We start from the raw sequence: 21710 nt of genomic DNA on the forward strand, positions 1-21710 counted from the left end.
GCTTTGTGTGTTGCAGGAATATACAGGGTGGCATTTCTCGAGTCTTCTCTGTCTTGTTAGGGTGGAGATGCACTGCAAGTGGGGCAGGGGCTCAGACGCCACAGCCATCCTCCTGGCTAGGCTGGTCTCACACCACCGATTTGGGTTTATTTTGAAAGGGACCCGCTATCCTCCGCCCCCTGGGGAGTGTGGCTGCAGACCCTTGTGCCCTCCATCCCCCCTCCCAGGTTCCCGGTGCCTCCCAAGTCTGGTTGTACCCACCCCGTCTCGTCTCAGCCTTTAGGTGCCCCTTTATCACCTCAGGCAGCCTGGGGGTGGAGGCTGTGTCCCTGGCTCTCTTCTGAAAAAGCCCAAACTTGCGATTTTCTAAAATTTATTTCACATCAGGCCCAATGGGCATAATTTTTTAAATGGAGGTTGTCTCTTACAGAGGCTTCATTGAAAAAAAAAAAAAAAGAAACATTAACGTCACATTAACGTCATTTAAAGAAAAAGCGCCTCTCAGCTTTGGAGGTTGGGGGAGTTAGGGCTTTCTGCCTGATTATCAGTTGGGATGAAATCTTTTGCAGGAAACCAGAAAGAGGGGTATTTCCTTGCAATGTTCCTCTTTTTAGCTCCTGAATCTCCTCAGGTCTCCATTGGGGTTTTGTGTAAAAATATCATGGCCAGTCTGCGCCTTCATCTCATTTTCTCCTGCGTGAATTATCCTGGTAATAACGCAGGTCACCCACTTCTTTGGCTGTGTAGACTGGGATTTTAAATTTTTTTTAACGTTTATTTATTATTGAGAGACAGAGAGACACAGAGCGTGAGCAGGGGAGGGGTAGAGAGAAGGGGAGACACAGAATCCGAAGCAGGCTCCTAGCCGTCAGCACAGAGCCCCACATGGGGCTCGAACCCATGAACTGTGAGATCATGACCTAAGCCGAAGTCAGTCACCTAACCAACTGAGCCACCCAGCTGCCCCAGGACTGGGATTTTAAAAATCAGGAGTGGATTATTGGCCAGCATGAGGTTTTGCCAGATTCTCCCAAGGTTCTGGACTCAGGCTAAAGAATTAGGATGGAAATGCCTCTGGAGTGCCCAGAGAGGCTGCAGGAATTTCTTGTTCTCTGGTCATGGGGAGAGCAGGGGGACTGGCCTGTGGCCTTTCTGTCCCTAGGGGTGACAATTCCTGAGCTGAGACGCTAGAGTGGAGGACCCAGGGCAATCCTAGTCTGGGTTAATAAGCTGGCAATCCACATCTATAAGGGCAGCAGCTCATTGGGTGGGGGAGGATGCCCACACCTGTGAGGCAGGGTTTTTTTTGGGGGGTTGGGGGCGGGGGGAGGCATGCTTTTGCCATTGCAACTCAGTGTATCCTTGACAAGACACATCACCTCTCTAGACTTGTTTCCCCTCATCTGTGAAATGGGGGTGACATAAGTAACTGCACCTCCAGGGCTCATGTGAGAATTAAGTAAAATATACAAATGAAGTCCCTGGCATACAGTGGGCGCAGAGCAAATGGTAGCTCTTTCTCCAGGCTGGAGCAGGGGGTGCATATGAATGTCTGGATATGAAGTTCAAACCTCCACCAGCTGGAGAGAGTGAAAGCACCAATAAATGGCCAGAGTTTTGTGGAGAATTGACCAGCTGCCTTCTTTCCCCAGCGCCTGCCATACCAACTGGTCCTGAACTGGGAGACGTATTAGGACTCCAGGGAGCACCCTGTTGGAAGGGGGGTCGGGGCAGGTGTAAGTTCCTTGCTTGGCTGGCCGCGGAAGTGTACATGCGAGTGTCCTTAGAGATTTGAAGGGAGCAGGATCCAGATTGACTTGCGAGGCCAAGAGGACGCCGCCAGGAGGCCCACTTTAGCTTGGGTTCTGCATTTCTAACATTTGGGCTTCCGGAAAATGGCCTGGGGTCCCGGTTCGGGCAGGTTTCCAGCGTCAGGACTCAGGAGCTGTGCTGTCGGGGAAGCCGGGGTTGTCCTAGGGCGGTCGCCGGCAGGCTCTCCGCGATGCGCTTGGCCTTAGGTGCACGGAGGTGTCTCACCTCACGGGTGGCTGGATGCCTGGCCCGCTGGCGGGTAAGGAGCTCCGGGGCCGGGACGGAACCCCCTTACCCAGTACTGGACTTCCCTCTCGCGCCCTGGGCGAACGAGACTGAGATGCGATGTGCGCCCAGCAGCCGCCCCGGGCTGTTGTCGTGACCTGGAGGACGCGCGTCCCCTACCCCCGCCTCCGAGGGGGCCGCAGCACGCTTCTAGGTGGGTGTGGGGGGCGCCTGATGTCTCCTTTCTGTTTTACAGCTACTCCCCTGCAGGCGCCTCCCTCCTCTTCTCGGGCACGAACTTGCCGTCAGCAACCGTTCGTAGGAGGGCGTGCGGGTGGAAAGGTGAGTGGCCAGAGCCGGGGTGTGGGAAGAGGAGCTCTACGCCTGCACCCTCGCTCTGCCCGGGGGTGCCAAGAGCGGGCGCGCGGGCCGGCAGTCCGGAGTTTGGGAGATTCCACCATCAGATCGGTGGAGCGTCTGTGTTTTTTACCTTGGTCCCCAAAAAAGGCAACCCCTCCTCCTCCCTAGGCCCGGATCCGGTGTCATCCCCGTCCGCGTCCCTCCCCAACACGCCGGGATTGGGCGTTAAGCACACACCTAACAGGCACTCCGGGCTCTGTGATACAGTTCGGCGGAGCACGGCGTGGGGCTCCCAGTAGGCGCCCAGTAAAGGCGGCGCTGATTCTGGCCTCCGACGCGGCCTCCTGGACGCCGGGGGCTCTCCCCGTCGGCGTTGCGCGGCAGTCCGAGGCGCGCAGCCCCGGAGCCTTACCCTTCTACCCGGGGTGGCGCGGCGGCCTCCCGCCGGCCACGCAGCAGCCGGGCCGCAGCCGCACTCTCCGGGCTGCAGAGAGCGGGCTGAGCGGCGCGCACGCGGGGCCGCACCCGCGCTTCGTGTACGCCGGGACGCCGCGTGGGCCTACGGCCTTCGGACTCCGCGGTGCCGCCGGCCACGGAGCGTGGGCGCGGGGAGGGGGGCCGCGCACACCGGACCCCGGGCCGGGCGGGGAGGCGGGCGCCGCGGGGCCGGGAGGCCATTTTGAGAGAGCGAGGAGCGGCGGCAAGATGGCTGCGTGGGCACGAGGTAGGTCGCGGCGCGGCCCACAGGAGCGGAACGCGCGTCGAGCGCGCCCGCCCGGCCGTCCCCGCCGCCGCGCTCCGGGCGAAGGCCCTTCGGCCGCCGATGACGGCGGGAGGCCGGGCCCGCGGACGGCCGCGGGGCCCTCCGTCGCGGCTGCTGCGCCCCGGGCGGGCCGGGGCGTGCGCTCCCGCCGGAGCCGCGCGCGAGAGACGCGTGCGGCCCGGGCCCTCCTCGCCCAGCCGCGCGCTGCGGGTAGGGGCGGAGCGGTGGCGCCGGCTCGGAGTCCGGAACCGCGCGTGCCTCGCGCTTCTTCATTATTTTCCAGGCGTGTCAGGCGCATGGCCGACGCCCGCTTTTTTTCTCCCCCCGACACCGCGAGGCCCGAGCGGCGAGCAGGACCAGGCCGCCCTGCCCGGGACCGGCTGCGGTCCGGGGCTCGCGGACATCAGGGGCCGGGAGCGGAGGAACCCACGCGTCTGGTGCGCGTGGCCCGAGGACGGCCCCGGAGGCTCCGTTCGCATCCACCCGGCGGTGCCGCCGGAGCGGCACCTCCGAGCTCGGCCCTCCACCCGGGCCTCGGCCCAAAGTCTGAGCAGTGGCCCCGCAGAGGCCCCCTTCCCACCGATTGAATTATTTAAGCGCGGTTCCCTTCCCCCCACCCCCCACCCCTCACTGCCCCTATTGATCCACCGCTGCCCTAAGGCATTTGTGCAGTGACTAAGAAACTCCAGTTCTGTTCGTTTGTGTTTGTATTGAGTCCTCGCTTCGTACCTGGCGGGGTACTAAGCACTTCACGTGCATTCGGGCCTCAGCTTGACAGGGAGAGTGGTGGCGATTCCCTCTTTGTGACTTTGGCTGTAGCCAGGTTGTGGCAGAGTGCAGATGTGGATTCAGGGCTGTCTGCCCGAACGTCTGAGTTCTTAACCACAGGCTCTGCACATGCATACGGTACGCACAGACACACGGATTCATCACAATCGTGATCTCATCTGTCCAGCACCGAGTCTGTCCTGAATCCAAGCCCCATCTCCGCACAGCCCTACCTCGCATATGAGAGCTCTCCTGTCATACCCTGCTTCCCCCACCCCTAATCTCCTGGCCTGAAGTCCTGGCCTAAAATAAATGTTGTATTCAATATTGGTCTGAGCCTCCTGGCAGCCAAGACAAAGAAGAAAATGGGACGATTTATAACCTTGTTAAAAAAAAAAAAAAAAGGAAGAAGAAGCTGATTAGGGTTTTTAGGGATATGAACATTTCTTCCTCTGTAAGATTTATAGAAAATTTAAAGCTTGGTTATTATGGAGGTCAACTGCTTATGTCACAGATGAGGAACCAGACCCAGAGAGGTTAAGTGATTTTCCCCAAGGTCATAAAGTTAGCTGGCAGAGCAAGAACTGGGGTCCAGTCCAATCGATTCCCAGTTTCCCATTCTTTCGTGAGCAGGTTTTAGTGGGTTTCTCAACAGTGAAATAGTTCAGTTACGTTTGGTGACCCCTCCATCTTCCATAAATTCTTCGGACCTGAATGCTGTCTGTTCCTTTCTTTTCCCTCAGTTCCCACTGCTGGGCCGGGCTCATCATTGTGGATGTCTGTAAATATTTGGTAAATGAATACGTGGTTCTAAAAAACTAAGCTTCTGGTTCTTGGAAATGGTGGCGGGGGTGGTGGAGGGAGAGGTTCTAAGTTGTTTTTTGGAGGGACTTGGTTTTTTGAATGTTGCATCCCTGAGCCCATGAATTCCTTAGATTTCTCTCTTTTAGCAAGTCGTGTGACCTTTTGGCGGTGGTCTGGCCCCTAACTGTCCTGTCACGTTGTTGGTCTTGTGGGAAGGAGTCATTTCTCTCCTGAAGGACTATGCTGTCAATGAGAGCCGTAAGTCCCTTTAGAGTAACTGACGAAGGTTTCCCCATTACACCGGCACAGTCACCGTGAGACCTGGTGGACCCATTCTTTTGTGTTGGGGTGGAGAGCCAGCCTTTCTGTGCTAGCCCAGCTTTGGTTCCTGTGGCTTAAGTGCAAATAGCAGAATGTAGTTCACCAGGTCCCCAGAACTTCTACAGATTACTAAGTTTCCATGGCTCCCAAAAGGTAGCCGGCCTTTGAACCCTGGCATGATAACTGTGGGTGCTGAATGCATTTAGTGAGCCTGCCACGGACCAGATTCTCTGAAAATTTGTACCAGAAAGTTGTCATCCTTGGGTGCAGAGAGGGGCGTCTCCTTCTTGGTGAGGAGCCCCTATTGGCAGAAACGCTCCAACACATCCTGGCCAAATCCTGACCATCATCTTTGGGCTGGCTCTGGCCAGGCAAGGCAGGGTGGAGAGCTGAGGCCCAGTTTACAGCGAAAGCCCCAGCTGTGGAAGAAAAACAGGGTTCAGCTCCCCAGATTAGTTACTGTCTACAAGGATTAAAGGCCCCAAATAATGGCTGGCCTCTCCCCTCCTCCGTGCCAAGGGAAGACATGTAAATACAGCCGCACGCCAGCTTAGGCAGTAGATGTGTATAAATCGAATTTAGCAAATCAGATCATGGTTTAAATGCACTATTTAAAGCAGTCCTGCAGTGAAGCCTTTTACAAAGGGAATAATCATTTTGTGATGCTAATCATCGGCGTCCAATTTATCTCCTTTGTAAGTTCAGATGTTGGTGCACTGGGTGTTCTGAAATTGGGGCGCTCTTGTGTCAGGCTCTGGTGGTGGCTGTCTGCCTTCTTTTCTTGACCTCTCATTTTAAATGGGTGCATGTCCTTGTCTCACTGGGGGCCTCAGGATGCTTGTCACTTAGGCTGATAGTTCTCATCCATCTCACCCATCTTTTTATAATCTGATAGAGCCCACCCTTCAGCTGCTCCTGGCCCCTTTTCTGAGATTTGCACCCTTCCTGGGGGAGATACAGGCCCTGCTGTTCTCAGGGTATTAGAGCCAACTCCCTCTCTGATCTGAACCTTCTTTTGTTTCTCTGAGTTTCTGGTACCTCCGGTGCTGCTCATAAAGGAGATCTCGGAGTCCACTAGATACGTAGCAGCCTCTGAATTTAGTAGGTGAATTAAATGCAGGCACCCACTTGCTGAATAGGCACTGTCCAAAATACTCTCCCCATTCACGGCCAGATAACTAGGCCTGGGTGTTAAAGTGACTTTTCCCACAAGTTAAAATCGGGACTCAAAGGAGAACCTGTCTCCTAATTGCTATAAAAGTGTTTTATACACTGAGCTGTAGTGCCTTTCTTTGCAGAGAAAATATAATAAGAGACCATCTGGGTGGGAGAGAAAGAATGAAGGGAAAGAGATGGATCAGAGTGGAATAAAGGAAGTGGGCAGGAAGCTGGGGGGGGGGGGGGCGCGAGGAGCCTGACCTTGCTTAGCTCACAGGCCCTGATATAGTGTCTTTGTCAATGCTGCCACTATTGGCGCGTTCCTCGGTAATTATGACTGTGTGTTGGCATGGCGACTCCGAGTAAGAAGCACCGGGTAAATGCACGACTTGTTCTTGCCTTCTAAAGCAGAGAGGAGCTTTTGTGGGTAGTTCCTCCAGGGAGACGCGGCAGAAAATTCACCAGACCCAGTGCTGGAGCGTGGGTATTTGCAGCCTGAAGGAGCCGGGTGGCCGGGACTGGGGGCGGCACGCCCTCCTCCAGACCTGCCTCCAATGCAGAGGTCAGGCCGAACCTCCCTCCTGTTCCTTTCTGTTGGTCTTTGTTCCCGAGCTTGTGATGTCAAGTACACCCATCTCTTCTCCCCTCCAGGTTTCCTGTTCCAAACAGGTTCGTGTTGCGCTCGTCCCCCTGAATTTGATTTATCGTAAACTCAGCTGTCTCGTAGGCGGGTATTAATTGGGAGTCTGGGAGGAAAGGCCGGTGGGCCCAGCAGTAGGGATGGAGTTTGGGGCTCCCCTTCCGACCCTGCTCCCCTCTCCTTAGAGATACTTGGGCCACCTCATCTTCCCAAAGTTGGGGAGGTTGCTGGAGCCAAGAGTTGGGCCGCCCAGTTAACCGCTGTTGATCTCATGATATGTGGTCAGCGCAGCAAGCTGAAACGATGATACTGGGTTAAACGAAACATTTTTAAAATAAGTTTGATCTGTTTCTTCTTCCTTTTTAATGTGGTTTCTAGGAAGTTTAAAATGATACATGCAGCTCATAGTTTATTGGTCTAGACTAGAGGGTTAAGATCTCTTCCAGGCCTGAAGTTCAGTAACGAATCTTCGTCTGTCCCTGGAAGGTCCCTGGCCAAAGAGAGCTCTCTGTATAGAAGAAGGCCATGGAAACGCCAGGCTGGAGGCCACTGGAGAGGCTCAGGTCTTATGGGGCTTTTAGAAGTGCCTAGTACAGCCCCTTAAATGGGGGTTACCCCACAGTCCTTGGAGACAGAAGGCCTTGAATCTACAGGCAACATTTTGTTTTTGGAGTTTAGGAGATGGGAAGAAAACCAGTGGGTAACCCCCAGGAGTCTTTGGATGGAGTTTGTGTGGACATAGATGTAGGTGACAGGAGCGTTGTCCTGGGGGCAGAGCACCTCCCCACCCCGCGTCCCTGTGCTTATGGTGATTTCGTAGTGTCTCAGGTGTGTGGAAACCACAGGGCACGGGAAGGTGGCTGTGCATCTCAAGTTCACACTAAACCCCCTTTAGGCAGGTTTCCTTTGGCCCGAGGGTTCCTCATTGCCCCTCTCCCGGCTGCCCCTCCTCCCCTCGGCCTGTGCTGCTCTGTGCGAGCTGAAGCTTCTGGGATGCGCCTTGGCTCAGAGCCAGCGTCGTCTTCGAGAGGTCTCCTGCCCTGGCTCCCTGCCAAGCCTTGAGTCTTCAGAGAGATTTTCTGGGGAGGTGCTGGGCTCATCCTGCTGCCAGAGGGCAAAGGGGCCTTCTCACCTCAGAGGACTCTTGGCCGTGGGTCCAGCCTTGCTTCCAGCCCCCTTCTCCTGTCAGAAACTCCGGTTTCCTGCCCCGGAAACCCTGGACTCCGTTAATGGTCTCCCAGCCTCAGTAAGCCTTGAGTTTATGAAAAGACAGCTCCTCACACAAGCCTGGGAGGTGAGGAATGGGCCGTCAGGAAATCATAATGACGCTCGATAATGGTGACAGGAACCATTTATTGAGCACTTCTGCTGTGCCGAGTCCTGTGCTAACGCTGCGCATGCTTTATCTTCTTTAAGGCCTGTCTCTTTGGGGAGCAGAAAGAATGGTAAATGTAATCTAGGGTCTACCCTTGTTTTTCTAAGCCAGATGTCATGGGGTGATTGCATGGGGAATGTCTCAGAAGCTACAGCCCTTGAGTAGGCGGTAGTCTGGGTCCCCCCGTGGGCCCTCATCTCCCAAGGAGTCTGCCTGGGCTTTGGGGAACGGCATGAGCCCATCTGGGTTACTAGAGGGTGGCTCCGAAGTGCCTCCTGCTTTGGGCTGGCAGTGTACCTGGAGAGTGTGAGTAGGAGGGCTCAGTGCTGGGCCCTCGGGAGCCTTGGTGAGACTCTAGGAGGGGTGAGAAGTGTCCCACCCAACCCTGGCTTCCTCCTGGTTGTCAGTGTGGACTGTAGCCTGGCTGTGCCTCACTCTGTAAAATCGGGTTGGCCAAAGTCCACCAGTCTGCCCATGGTGCCGAGGGATCATACCTGCCCAGGGCGAGGCTGAGCCTCTGTTTTCTAGAATGTTACATCCCCCTGAGATAGCACTGAGTCTTCTGGAGGGGGGTGAGGGATCCACTTCTCTGTCCAGTCTTGTCTGGTGCTTAAGCAGAGAATGCTAGACCGTCTTCCTGTCCCCGGAGTTCAGTGGCCCGGGATAGGAGAGGTGGCAGATGCCCCCGAGGGCATGTCATTTCCTTGGGGAGTGCTAGGGAGAGTGTTAATAGAGAGGAAAGGCTCAAGTTTACAGCCACCCCTTCCACATTGAGCCTGCAGCTTCCTTTACCCCATTTTTAGTTGTTTCAGGTTCATTTTTCTCTTTTTTGTCATTGGATCGCAGGTTTCAAGATCATGGTGGTTTGAAGCAGTGCGTGCGGCCTGATGGGCATCAGGGGTCTGTCTGCTCTAGTTCAGACCCTTTCGGGCACGTTATTTCACCTCTCTCTGAGCCCGTTTTCTCATCTGTAAAATTGGGGATAGTAATACTGAGCTTGTGGCACTCAGGAATGTCAGTTTGCACCCTCTATCCACTGCTGTTAGAGAATGGGTGTATATGTGTTGGGGGGCGGAGGCGGGCTGAGCACGCATGAGCCAGCAAGGCTGTGCCATAGGGGACCATCTCCCTGGTGGGCCGCACATCGGTAATGTGTGGAGGTGCAGGGAAAGCAGCCAACGAGGCGTGGGGCTCAGCTCTCTGTCAGTCACTGGAATAAGTCATGGTGTTTACTGACCATGCATAAGCTCCAAGCTCCAGTACAGAGAGAACCCCAGAAGAACCCCAGACCTGCTCCCTGGCCCCTCCAAGCAGAAATGAGCCTAGTAAAGCACACATTCAAGAGTCGATGGCTTGACTCAGACTGTGGGAGTTAAGAGAGGAGGAATTAGTTTGGAGTGGAGTCATCAGAGAAGCCTCACTGTACCCAAACAGGTCTCCTAGGCTGAGCGGGGGAGGGACTCCCCAACAAAAGTTTGGGGATGGAGCAGCAGGGTAGACTCCTGCAGGACCGTGCCAGAAATCTGGGTACAGATGAGCAGGTCAGATGGTAGAGGCTGAGAATAAGAGGGGTGGAGGGCAGGCTAAGGGAGCTGGTCTTGTCACCACCATGTGCAAGATCCATGTGGGAGGCTACTGGGCTGGCCTGAGCCGAGCCGGTACCTCCCCTGGGCTCTCACGTCTGATGGCTCTTGGCCAGGACTTTAGCACCTCTGGACTATGCCACGGAACCTCAGAGCTCAGGAATCGGAAGTCTTCCCATGCCAGGCTGTATTTTTGCTATTGCGTTCGTTTATCCACTTAACATTTACTGACCGAACGCTATGTGTCAGGCTCTGGACAGTGCCTTGGGGATACAGAGAAGCAAACCAGAGTCCCGTGCTCAGCACTTTAAACTTGTGTAATACAGAATTTCATCTGGCCATCCAGGTTGGGAAGGCCAGGCTGGGGGAAGGGGTGCTGGGGGGATGACAGTTCTCACCAGTTTGTAGCTTCCTGGCTTTCCAGTCCCAGGAGCCTCGGAAAGCAGGGTCAGAGGTCATTTCATGCTTTGCCTGTGGTGACCTGAAGTTGCCATTTAGCCTGGGCCAGAACTTTGCTTTTCCAGATTCCATTGGTTCTTTATAGAACTGTGATATCTCAATTGCCTTTTCTTCGTTTGAGGAACAACTTTGATCTTAGAAATCAGCATAGCAGGAACCTATTGAGATTTGTGTGTGAGGTTGGTAAGGAACATCTTCAATGCAATCAAATAATAAATTACATCTGGAAGAATTCACGTACGGAAGGTTTCTCCTCCTTGGAAGAAATCAGATACTGTTTGGGGCATCCAAGCCAGAATTCTCTCTTGGTTCTGCTCAGACTGGATCCTGAGCACAGGGGCTGGCAGGTAAGCCTGCCCTATAGCAGCAGTGGGCACCCAGATGCCTCCTGTCAACACAGCTGGAGTTTGGAAGAGTCATCCACGTAGCCCCTAGGCTGGGGCCCGCCTTGCAAATGACTCCACTGGCCCTAACGCCCAGACCGCAGGCTGTCATTCTGTCACTTGCCCCCAGGAGCAGGAAGGCCAAACAGGTTTTATTTTATTATTACTATTGCTTTGGTGGTTTTCTTGTTGAAGTCAGTGTGGGTGTGTGTGGGTGTGTGTGTGTGCGTGCGTGTATGCATGCATGTACGTGTGTGTGTTTAGAGAGATAAATCTAGAACTTACATGGTATTTTTGGTTAAAGTACTTGTCAGAGATGTAGGAGGGACCATGCCATCTCCATCTGCATGGAAGGTGGCTCCAGGTCTTTGAATGGAGCCCCAGGTCCTTGGCCACTAGAAGACTCTCAGTGGACATATCTTCCCCTCGGCTCCTGTATGGACCACCCACCTGCTACTGATGGGGTAGGATGAGCATATGTGAAGCAGGCTTTCCTCGGTGGGCAAGAAACAGATAGTGGGATACAGAACAGTTCTTGACTCTGCTTCCAAAACCTTCCACTTTCCTCCCATGGGAACCCAGAGACGTTCTGGAGAGTGATTTCCCAGGACTGGACACATGGATATCCAGATGCTGGCAAGGAGTGGGCCTTCCCTATGCCGGGGTGGCCTCAGCACCCTTCTGGCTTCCCTTGTGCTCTTTAGAGGTAGTCTGAATGAATGTCATGTGCACAGAGACTGGCCTTGTGTTTACATTTGGTAGCCAGTTGACAGCGGTGCTTCAGAGATGAAGCTCTGAAGCTGACATTTCCTCCAGGACAAAGTGCATGCATAGTCTCCCATGCTAGTCCCTGACACTCCTCCAGAGGAGAAGCCAAGAGCATGGTTGTCCCGTTTTCCATCGTGTTCTCTCATGTTCCTTCTGTCCCCTCCAGGACACATTCCGGAATCAGAAGACAGGGAGCGAAGAAGCGGGAGCCCCGGTGGAAGATTCCGAAGGTGGGTCCTGGCCTGACACAGGCCGTGGATTGTGTATGCGTGTGTGTGCGTGCGTACACGTGCGTGTGCGTATCCACAGTTCATTCCAGCGGCTGCTCCAGACTCTGTGCACGATGCGGTTATGTGGCTGTAGATGGGTGATCCAAGGTCGATTTGGGTCTTGGGTTATGTTTTTTTTTTTTTTTTCTTTTTCTTCTGATCAGGAGTAAAAGAACCCAGTTTGGGGAGGAAATAAAAAGGAAAATCCCCTGATGGTTCTTGGACCAGCTGCCTACTTAAGTTGACCTATATGAAATTTCTTTTTTATCGATCTAAAACAGTCAAATATCGGTACTTTCATATGGTTGAGCCTAATGCATTTCTGCTCTGCTGGACCAGTGCAGAAGGGGTCACCCCTTCCCCTGTATCCTTAGAAGCACTTTTTACTGGGTCTCTGAGATGTAAACCCTTCGTGTTCCTCTGCATCCTATATACCCTGCTCAAAATTATTTTAACTGAAAAGAGGAGATCACCCCAACCTGTGGGTTCTGCTGCTTGTGAAAACAATGCCCACAAGGTTCCACTTTGCCCTGACTTTAAGCCACACCATCTTAAAATGCAGGAGAGTTAATATGACTTTGAACACCTCTCTTTCAGTATTAAAGAAAAAAATCCTCAGGGCAGTTCAGACGAGCCTGACTAAGGGCCGAGACCGGTTCCGAACTTTTCTGGCTCGTGGGGCATTTGCTTCCATCTGGATGCCTGGAATCGTATTCTTACTTCGCCTCCCGTGTAGTCCGCACTCCTGGGAGACGGAGCAAAGGAGCAGGTCGTCAAGAGCTGGCTCGCAGCCTGTCCATAACCTTGCAGCCACCCCCGGTGCTGGGCGAGCAGCGATGTGGGCTTTTGACTGAATGCCGTCCCGTCCTGCATTCATTACACTATTGTCAGTGTGTGTGTCTGGGGCTGCCTCTGGGTGGGTGTGTTTCTTTTTGTGTCTGCGTGTCAGTGTCAGGCTGTGTGTGTCTGTTTACATCGGCCTGTCTGGGCCGCTCACTGCGACAAGGAGCTGGGGGTTGTTGGTAGCAGGGAGGGCATTTCAAAGCCCCAGATCTCCCCCCTCAGGGACCTCGGGAGATTTCTATAGATGTGCGTATACATGTGTACACACATGCACACGTCCATGTCACGCGCGCGTGTGTGTGCGCGTGGTTTTCTTAATGGGGCTCATTGTGTGGGGATGCATGGGAGTGTCTGACCAGGTGCGGTGTGAGCAGCCTCGAGGCTGGGTGAGCCCCATCTGCCGTGAGCTCACAGACTCGCCTTCCCACCCGCCCGCCTGCCGTCCACCGTCTGTGGGGAGCCTGTCCCTTCGCAGCTCACCATCTCCTCTCTAATTTATTAGCTGGGAAGGAGGAGAAAATGAAACGTTGCCTGAAGACAATGGCCGAGACAGCAGGTCCCACCCTGCACGGCCTGCCAGCACCTCTCCCCCGAGCCCCGTCTCCTCCTCTGCAGCTTGGATCTGTACGTTAACACTGCTCGTCTGCAGTAAGAAATAAAAAGAACTACCCCCCCCCCGCCCCCCCGCCACCTCGGAACCAATCTATAAAAACAACGTGTCTGGCCATGAACATGCAGGGGCGGCTATAGACTGTCAAAGGTGGAGGTTTGAGCCAGACTTTGCTGACTGCTGGCCCAGTGGATACAAGGCCCCTCATCCATTCTTGGGGCCCCCACCTCTGAGTCCTAGGACTTCTCCCCAGCTGCCAGCCAGGCGGGGGAGGGGAGAGGGGCCCAAGCAGCTGCAGGGGCTGTGTTAGTAAACACTTTCCTGGGTTCCCATTTTCCTCACCACCCCCTACCCTTCTCCACTCCTGATGCCCCGTTACACACCACCCCCCCCCCCCAACCCCCGCATCCCCTTTTCTGTGGCCTGCACAATGAGCTCATTGTCCTGGGTGTGATTTGAATAAGGGATCGGCGGGCCCGTTCCCAGCATTGTCCGAGGGGCTGGGAAAAACCCCAGCACAGGCAGGAGGACCAGGCCAGACAGAGACAGATGCCTAAATTAGCAACAAAGCTTTGTGCACGTCCCCTGGACAAGGGCTCGCCTTGTTTGCGTGGACTCGAGGGTGTGGAGCTGGCCGGCTGCTCGCATGTCTCCCCATGTTAATTAGTTTTGCATGCATGTCTGAGAAGGTGCCAGGGGGGATGTGTTTGCCTTTCCCCGGGAGGGGGACCTGTTTGTGGTGGTGGAGCTGAGCTGGGCCGGGCCTACCTGGGGAGCCAGGCTCTGAGCCTGGGTGGGAATTTCAGCGTCCTCATCCTGCTTTTCTGTTTCTCTGCCCTTTGGGGGGCCTGGCTCTGCTCCCTGTCCCCCCCCCCCGTTCTTACCCTAGCACATCTGAAAGTTGGTTAGCTCTGACTACAGGGAACTCACTGGCTTCCACCCAGACCCAAGCCAGTGCCTGTCCATCTGGCAGTCTGTCTCTCGTGACACAGGGCCCCCCGGGACGGGCAGCAGAAGCGGCCAGTCTGGGCTCTCCTCCGTCCCCGAGCCAGATGGCCAGTCTGCTTATCGCATTACGGCCTCCCTTGGCCCCAGACCCCCGCCGCCCACAGTTGGGCCAGGATATTATTTGGGATATGATGGAGAAGCCCTCTTTCAGGCCCTGAACAGGAAAGGGGTCTGGAAGACAGGCACGAGGCATGTCCTTGCCACTGGCTTGCTGTGAGACCTCGGGCAGACCAATTCTCCCCGACACCCTGAATCTTAGTGTTCTCACCGGCAAAATGAGGGAGTTGTACTTCCGAAAACTCTTGGTTCCTTATAGCTCAGAATGTCTGTGACGGTGAGCATTGCAAAGCTGTGTTGATTTAGCACTCGCCAATTTAGCCCGAGGACAGGGATGGGACCCGTGAATTCTGGCCAGGGGTGAAGGAGGGCATCGTGGGAAAGATTTCACTCCTGTTGACACTGGAGCGTGGACCTCAGTTTTGGGAGCGGGTGGGGAATCAGGAGCTGGCAGAGTGCCTCTTCCTGGGCTCTCACAGACCCCCCGTTAGCAACCCAAGCCCTTCTCCTGCCCCCATCCAGCAGAAGGGAGCTTGGCGGTGGCAGCAAAGGAGAAGCTGAAGGGAGAGCAGCTGCTGGCCGTGCCCCGGGTATGTCCGGGTCGCCCCCTGCAGGCCCTGGCATGGGGGACAGGGTGGAGAAGGGGCTGGAAGCCTGCGGAACTGGGCCGTCAGAGTTTCCTCATAGTAACGTTGAGAGGTGGAGGGGGACGTGGGGCATGGTCCCTCGTGTGCAAGTGCAGGGGTCTCAGGATCCAGTGACCAGGCGGTCTGGCTCCCAGACCCTCCGCAGCCTTCACCCCCCTCAGCCACACTGGCCCTGCCCTCTCACCACCGCTCCTGGGTCAGAAGCACCCTGAGCCTGGGGTGCTCACAGTCCAAAAAGCCCTGTGCCAAAACCTCCAGTTCCTTCCTGTGGGGTCTTTATCCTGGATGGACCCATCCCATCTCATTTGTTACAGATCTGGTGACACCCTGCCTACAGAAGGGAACTCTTTTTCCTGTGTTTGTGATTTAAATGACTTGGGATGACTTTGGTTCAGGAAATGCTGGGGTCTTGGGGAAGAGCTTTGAGTGTCCAAATTCCTTCCCTTGGCCCTTGCCAGCCTCCCCTGCCTCTGGCACTTTCTCCTGCTCTCCCCTCGGGTATATGGGAGGCACCTTGCCCTGGAGTCCGGCAGCCGCCCAGAGGGACCCACAGGGAGCCTCTGGGATTACCCTTAGGTGGCTCTCAGTCCAGGCAGGGAGGCTCTGGGCCTGCCTCCCAGCGCCCACCTTCCTTCCCTCCCATGTGGCTGCAGCCGGTCTGCACGGCCCAGCACGCTCACTCCTAATACCCTGGCTGCCGCTCCCTGCCACTTCTCCCGTCCTACCCTCTCCTGGGCTCCGGGGCTGTCCCAGCTCCAGCTGGGTATCTGTAGGGGGAGGATGTCGGAAGCTCAGTGAGGAAGAGCACAGAGATTAGAGCTCATGGCAGGAACAGAGAAAAGGACCCACAGTAGGAGTGGGGGAGGGAGACAGGGGAGGCAGGGCCTTGGGACGCTGCCCGCTGCCCTCCCTGCCCCTCCCCACGCCGCCCTCCCGGTTTTAGCTGCCTCAGCTGTAGCCCTGAGCTCCTTAATCTGGTGATCAGCGTGGTGCTGGGGGGCGGGCTGGCAGAGGCTTTAGGAGGTGACAGGGGATCTTGGGAGTCGCACTCTGCTAACCGAGCGTCACGCAAAGCCAGGGAATCACATTCCAAGCGCGGCTCCCCCTCCTGAGGCTGGACCCGGCATGAGCAGTGCCCAGTGGAGTAGCGGGGCCCAGGCCGGTGTCACCTTGTTCTTTGTTCCTCAGGAGGAAAATTCCCAAGACCAAGGCTCTCCAGCCATTTCTGCATGGCGAAGGTTTTATTGTTTGGTGGCTGTCCCCACCCTTACCCCAGCCTCCTAAGTCCTCTGGCTCCCGTTTCCCAGTTAGAAAAAGACATCCATAAGTGGTAGGAATTCCTCCCCGCCCCCCACCGGCAACCTGTCGGGGTCCGAAGATACGCATTTGTTCTAGAACTAATCAAATATGCTGGGCAGTACACCTCCCTTGCTCAGCAGCTTAGAGTGAGTAGCCCTGAGAGAGCCCTGGGGAGATAGGAAATTGAGGCAGAGATCTGAGCACAGATCCACGTGGTTCGGGCGGCTTCTGGCACCTCAGGACAGGGTGGCCCCAGCCTGGGACTTAGCTGGAGAGGAGGGACAGAGGGAGAGGTGCTGGGGGCAGAGGCTCTGCTTCTGGCATTACTGTGCAGCAATCCCCTAAATGTCTCCAAGTCTCTAAACTCTCATCTGTAAAATGGGAATAATAATCCCCATCTATAGAGTTGTAATGAGGAGTGTTAAGTACACAGGAAACCCTCGATAGGGTTCATTTTCCTTCTCCCTTTCCCCTAGGTACAGGGCAGGTATGACGGCGTCGAGCTCCTCAGGGTCAGGTAATATGGCTGGGATTTGAGGGAGGAGGACAGCGGTGATATATGGAATATTTAACCGTGGGCACCGGCCAGTCGGAATGGCAGCTGGCCCAAATCATCAGCCCAGGGAGGAGGGCACAGCTGGGCCAGAATAAGTTCATTTGTCTTTGTGTCTTTCTGCTCCATCACGTGTCTGTTCATCAGCAAGTGCACAGACTTCCCTCGAGGGCAGTTGCTGACAAGGTTGTAGGGTGCGGGCTCCCTCTATCTCCTTTGCGTTCTGAGCAGGTCAGGTCTGCCTGGCATGGGGTGCCGTGGCCCCGCCTGGCAGAGGAGCCGGCGACAAAGGGCAGGGAGCTGAGGTCCTTTCCAGTTTGAGGCCCTGCCCTGGCTGTAGCTCTGCCACCAGGCTCTGTGGGGACAAGCTTCTGGTAACCCCTACCCTCCCTACATCCCTTAGAGCCGGCCTCCTTCCTGTCCCTTCTTCTCAGAAACATCATGGGTCAGGATTAGGGGCCTGTCTGCATTCAGATCCGTTTCCTCCTGCCTGTTTTGTCATCAGCAGGAGAGGATCCTGGCGGTGACTGGCTGTGGAGTATTGGGAGGGTGGTGGTGGCGGTGGTGTGGAGAGTGTTCTCTCATTTTCAGGAAGGCTTCTGGCCTCAAGGCTTCCCGAAGCCACCCCTTTGCCAACAGGAGCTCCTCTTACCTGGTCCTTCTTTTTGCCTCATTGTGTAAAATCCCTGCCTTTAAGGGCCCAAGGCGGCCTGGTGGAGTGACAAGGGCATGGGGAGATACAGCCCCACTTAGCTGCAAGTCAGAGACTTGGCCTGCAGTCCATCTTCCTGCTGCAGAGTCTTGGGTGAACCAGCTCCCTTTTTGGAGCTGGAAGAGCAGCATTGGATAGAATGGCATCTAAGGTCCCTTTTAGCTGTGACGTTTTATAATCTGGAAGTTCTCCCTGCTTTTTCTCCTCTGTTGCCTGCCAGCAGTGCCCCCCGCCCCACCCAGCCCCCTGGCTCACAGGAAACCCAACCAATTTGGTTCCCTTCAAGTTGCCCTGGGATGCAGGGAGGCACCTTCACCCCGAGGCTACAAAAATGAACACCCAGCTCACTGCTGGCAAGTGTCACGAAGCTGGGAGGTGACCCGCCCTGGAGCAAGACTTGCGCTGGAGAGCACACTTGTCAGCTGAGTTTGCTCCCGGCCTCTTACCGGAAGCCTCCTCTTCTCTTCCCCTTTTCTCTGACTGGTGTCTGCCCAGGTGCCTCTGACTGCCAGCTGCTGGCCCCTTGGGCGGCTTTGCAGTGTTCTGGGGACCCTGCCCGTCCTACTTCCCTGGGCCAGGGCCTTTAGACTTAGAAGCCAAAGCCCCCAGAAACAGTCCATGGGGAAGACACTATCTCCCAATGGCTGGCCCCTCTCCCCAGCACCCCTAGCCAGGTGGCTGTGTCACAGTGTGGACACAAGTGTGGGCCATAGCGTCAGGTCAGCATGGGCTCAGGCCCGTATATGGCCAGCATGACCTTGGGCCAGCCCTTTACCTCTCTGAGACTGTCTCTTTATGTCCAAAATGGGAATAACCACACCTTTCTCGTTAAGTTGCAGTGGGGGGTAGAATACGGGTAAAACACCTTGAAATTATATGGTCGCTGTCTTTTACCTCCCAGTGCCAGCTGAACCCAGAGGTTCCAGAGGCCACAGACATAAACCATAAACCATTGTCTTTCCTGACCCCTTGCCTTTGAGTTTCAGTCCTACTGTGCTGGGGAGGTTCTGACACAACCTTCAGTGAGCACCTCCCCCCAGCCCCAGGGAGCAGAAGTACCTACTTTCAGCCCTAATAATACCTGAATGAGATTTATAGGACACCTTCCTCCCCAGAGTGCAAAGCTCCTTCTCACATATTATTTCTCTTATCTTTAGATTGTCCTGTGAAGTGTGATGGGACAGCCTCTTTTCAGCTTCTCCGAAAATGGAGACAGAGAGGAAAACTGCGGGTCTTGCCAAGGGCACGGGATCAGAATCCAGAGCCACGCCACTCCAGGACACTAGAGATCATCACATCAAGCAGAAGTCGAAGCTGCAGGAGCCGCTGTCCTGAGGCTGCAGCGGGCAGGGGCCAGGATGGAGGAGGCGGCCCTGGGCAAAGGGGCAGGCTCTACCCCTACCCATGCCCACCTAGGACTTGGCAAAGGACCTGGGGACACGCGCCCTGACCGTCCATCCTGCAGGGAGGGGCCTCTGCCTTTGGCCAGTGGGCCCCCGTTTCTGCCCTTGTCACACCACGTGCCTGTTTCGGGTCTGCGGTACTCTGACCAGGCCTCCAGCAGACAGAAGCTCTTTGCTCTCCGTACGTCCGCCCCAGAGGACCGAGGGCAGCAGTCTGCGAGGTGGCCAAAGCAAGGGGCTCCAGCCTTCTAGGAGTTAACGACTCCCTCTCCCCAGCTGTCCTCCCCTTGGTGCTCCTCTTCCTCCCTCCTCCCGCTCACAGCAGGCAGGGCCTGGACCTGGGAGCCAGTGCCGCTGTGCTGTTGCCAGGGGAGCTGGGAGGCGGACCTGAGCTATGCAGGGAAAAGGCCCGGCCTGTCAAAGTGTCTGAGATGAACCGCCGCCGTCCCCGTGCAGCTGGGCTCAGACGTGTCTCAGCTCTTGTTCTGTGCCTGAGAATGGCGAAGCCCAGTGAGGTTCAAGGGCACACTCACTATTCATTAGTCAGGGGTTCTTGACGTCCCGTCTCTCCCAGGGATGAGATCCCCCCGCCCTTCCTCTTTCTCTCCCTCTTGCGACACATTCCTGGGTGCCTTTGGCAAGGACTGCACCCTCCTCTTCCTCCTGCCCAACCCCTTCTCCGCAGGCCCCTAAACAGACTCCCCCCAAGGAGACCTGGCAGGGCAGAGACAATGGCCACAGGAAACCATTCAGGCGGGACTCTAGCCATGCTTGTCCGCCCTCTGCTCCCAGCACCCTTGTGGCCCCCACTCCCCTCTGACTCAGGGTCCCCCTGGGCCACTGGCATGCACAAGCCCAGACAGGAGGAAGCCACTGGGCACTGCCCTTGGGACAACAGGCCTGTTCTCAGCGGGCCCCCGGATCTCACACAGCTGGCTATTTTGGGGCCTTTCTCTATCATCATGTGTCTATTTGAAGACACTGTCAAACACTGTTGGCTGGAAAATGTAAATTGTACAGTATTTTCTGAAATGTGGCATTATCACAATGTAAAAGACATATATATACTCAGCCACAAGCAAATTGCACCGCTAGGAATTCACTCTACGGTTATATATGCAAAAATTTCCCAAGAAGTCTGTACAAGGATGTTCGTCAGAGCGTTTCTCTTTGAGAGTATAAGACAATGGAAATGAACCTATGGGCCGTTCATACTGTGGAATATTAGACAGTCGAAAAAATCACTGTGGCACAGCTCTCTGTATAAACTGATCCAGGAGGTTGGCCAGCGTGTTTGTTGCCTGAGGAGAATAAACTGCAGAACAGGCAATAGAGCTCGATCTTACTTGTGTGTATTGAAGTCAGTCCTATATGCTTCTATATGAAGAGTTTCTGGAACTCTGTATTGGAAGCCTGTCTCTGGGGATGGACGGATGTCCTTTTCTCTACTGTTCTATTTCCTTTCCATGCACCTGGAATACTGGTATTGAAAATTTTAAAGAGGCCGTTGAATATAATAGGCTTAACTTCTGTTAACCCACATTAGGGTAAGAGCTCTAAGCGGATGCTGGTGATGTTGCAGCAAAAAACATCCCGGAGACTCTGCCATTGGCCATTTGCAGGCCTAATAATCTCCCATCATCATCATCATGGCTGCTGTTGTTAATTAAAGGCCTACTAAGTGCCGGGCTTAGTATCTCTGGGTCTTGCTTAGGTGGGTATCATTATTCCGATTTCATCATGTGGAAGAGAAGGTGATCAGTTTGTCCCAGCTCCTCAGCAGGGAGGGGGGTGGGGGGGCTCCCTGTTTCACTGGGAGTAGACCTTGCCCCTCCACCTTCAGGAGCTGCCTATTTAGGAGGGGCCCTTGGAAGCCCCAGCCTAGTCACCTCCCCACACGCCTGAACCAGTCCAGTCTCGGGGTGGGCTGGGGCCCAGGGTAGGGGAGGAGGTGCCCCCATCCACTGCCACCCAGTAAAGGTGTCACCATGCTGGGGTGGCTGGTGGGCTTGGGCTGACGAATGGATGGAGCTGTGAAATCTCCCGTGTTCCCTGAGAGAGATGCCACCATGCTGAATGTAGGTGCCCAATGCGGATTGCTTCCTCCCCCTGCTTTCCCCCTGCCCCCCCCCACCCCGCTCCCCCCCAACAAAAAAGTAAATGGACCAGCAAGTGTCTCTGAGGAGGCAACAGGTGGTGTAGTAGCAGCAAGGCCCGGGGTGAGTTTGCCTCCTGCAAGCTGGATCCAGCTGCTGTAGCAGCTCTCCAGGGGGCCACCGCCCCCACCCCCTACCCACCTGCCAGGGCCCGGAGGAGCAGAGGAAAGAGGCACCCCTGGGCCAGATTGAGTAGCTGCGGGAAATCCCACGGGGATCCCTGGGGCCTGGGTGATAGCAATGGTCAGTCACCGCAAATCAGCTGTGGGGCCAGCAGAGAGAGGAGGAAAGAAGCATGAATGACCACGTGGTTAGGCACCTGCGTGGCTCAGTAGGTAGAGCATCCGACCCTTGATCTCAGGGTTTGTGAGTTCAAGCCCTACATTGGTTGTAGAGCCTTCTTAAAGAAATAAATAAGCAATGGCCACACGGGTGTAGTGACTCCCCATGACTTCATGGGCTGCCAGTATTACTGGCACATTCGTTTTAGGGATCAGGACAATGAGGCACAGAAAAGTTATAGGTCCCAAGCCACACACACACACACACAGGGTCAGAACTGAGGTCCAAAACCAAGTCTCTCTCTCTCTTTTTAAGTTTATTATTTTGAGAGAGTGAATGCTTATGAGCAGGGGAGGGGCAGAGAGAAGGGGAGAGAGAATCCCAAGAAGGCTCCACACTTCCACCATAGAGCTCGGCACAGGGCCTGAACCCACGACCTGAGCCAAAACCAA

At 55.3% G+C, this 21710-nt stretch overlaps 1 long non-coding RNA gene across 1 annotated transcript; it reads left to right on the forward strand.

The window, feature by feature from the left end:
• The first annotated feature begins 1787 nt into the window (after nt 1-1787).
• LOC125910775 (uncharacterized) lies at nt 1788-20544 on the forward strand. The gene is made up of 3 exons (XR_007454169.1): nt 1788-2379; nt 11586-11649; nt 18575-20544. It is a non-coding gene; the product is annotated as an uncharacterized LOC125910775 (long non-coding RNA).
• The last annotated feature ends 1166 nt before the right edge of the window (nt 20545-21710 follow it).

Source organism: Panthera uncia (assembly GCF_023721935.1).
Source record: "Panthera uncia isolate 11264 chromosome B3 unlocalized genomic scaffold, Puncia_PCG_1.0 HiC_scaffold_2, whole genome shotgun sequence".
Lineage (NCBI taxonomy): Eukaryota > Metazoa > Chordata > Mammalia > Carnivora > Felidae > Panthera > Panthera uncia.